Source organism: Rhamphochromis longiceps, linkage group LG22 (assembly GCF_057381845.1).
Source record: "Rhamphochromis longiceps isolate RC_006_pf linkage group LG22, R_longiceps_female_GT1.1, whole genome shotgun sequence".
NCBI classification, from domain to species: Eukaryota; Metazoa; Chordata; class Actinopteri; order Cichliformes; family Cichlidae; genus Rhamphochromis; species Rhamphochromis longiceps.
This window is the reverse complement of record NC_140577.1, coordinates 21,410,807-21,412,602: the sequence shown is the minus strand read 5'-3', so window position 1 is coordinate 21,412,602 and position 1,796 is coordinate 21,410,807.

Sequence of the window (1,796 nt, the reverse complement as noted above, 5' to 3'; positions counted from 1 at the left end):
CTTCGATTCAATTAACTTGAGGTCTTTTGTCTTACTAAAAATCCACCACTTTGCCATCTTACTACGGTCTTACATACAGTATTCTATATTTTTGTATTTACATTAAAAAAAAAAAAGAAAAAAAGGCTTGTGCTAATGAACCCGGTGTTACCTACCAAAACGATCAATTCCAGAAGTGTAAATATGTGGTTAGAGGGAACTAATACTGTTATGTTTGTGTTTTAAAACTCTGTACAGTATTTTATTAAGTAATTCTATCCTTTTACTGCAAAGAATATTTTACATAAGTTATTGATCCTGAATGAAAACATTCCAGATACATATTATTGGTGTAGATAAATGAGGCTCGAGCAGTTCTGTAAAAGGTCAGTTCACGATTACCTTCCTCAGCAGCCAGGATGAAAATAAACTAGTTTTTAAATGACTTGTGCGCATGCCTCTGTTTTTCTGCAAGACTTGATGGAGCTTTCAGCTATAGTGACGCATGACACAAGCAAGAGGAGTGCTGCGATGACAGCTGGGGAAGCAGACCTGTGATGCTGCTGCGATGAGCAGTGGAAAAAAAAAAAAAAAAAAAAACTAATTACAGCTTCCATATAAAGCTTCGGTGCATCACGGTTGAAAGGTCACAATTAATGACTATTTCCAACCATTAAAACATGCACCAATGACCACTTTATTAGGTACACCTTGCAAGCATACTGGCAGCGATTTTGGTTCATTGATATCAGTTTCTGCAGATTTATAAGCTGAACATTCATTATGTGAATCTCCCATTACAATATATCCCAAAGGTGCTCTATTGGATTGAGAGCTGCTGACTGGAGGCCATTTGAGTACATTGAACTCATTGTCATGCTCAAGAAACTAGTTTGATTAGTTTTGTGACATGGCATGTAATCCTTCTGGAAGCATGCCCACACTGTAGTCATAAAGGGATAGCTGTGTCAGCAACAAATGATGCTGAACTGGTACTAAAGGGCTCAAACTGTGCCAAGATCAGCCTCACCATTACATCATCACTAGCCTGAACCATTGATGATAAGAAGGATGAACCAATGCTTTCATGTCACTTATGGCAAATTCTCTCTCTACCATCTTGCAGTAGGAATCATGGCATCAGACCAGGCAACATTTTTCCAATTTTCTACTCTGACTGCAGAACAGAAGTAGCTTCTCTTTCCTTTTCTTAGCTAACAGCATAACAACAGTGGTATGGCCTTCTGCTGGTGTAGCCCATCTCCATAACAGTTCAATGTGTCTTGCATTTAAAAATTGCCGTGGTTGTAATAAATAGTCATTTGAGTTGTTTTTGATTTCGAAGCAGTCTGGCTATTCTCCTCTGACGGCTGGTATCAACAATTTTTTTGCCCAAACTGCTGTTAATTGGATATTTCCCCCTTTTTCAGTGTAGAGATGGTTGTGCAGGAAAAATCCCAGCAGCTCAGCAGTTTTTGGAAACACTCAGATCAGCTCATCTGACACAACTGTTCAAACTCAAATCACCTTTCTTGTCCACTCAGAGGCTTGGTTTGAACTCCAGCAGGTCATTTTGACCAACTTTATGAGCCTAAACACATTGAGTTGTTGCTATGTGACTGGCTGATTACATATTTGCATTAACAAGCAGTTGTAAATGTGAACATAGTAAGTGTTTGTACATATAAATGCACATTTTATTTGCATGAGATCAAGTTTTTACTGTCCTGGACATAATCATCTCTCAGTTTCACTGAAATACAGCAGCAGCATGGGTAAGCCTATAAGTATGGATGGCTTTGCAGTTAAATACGTTA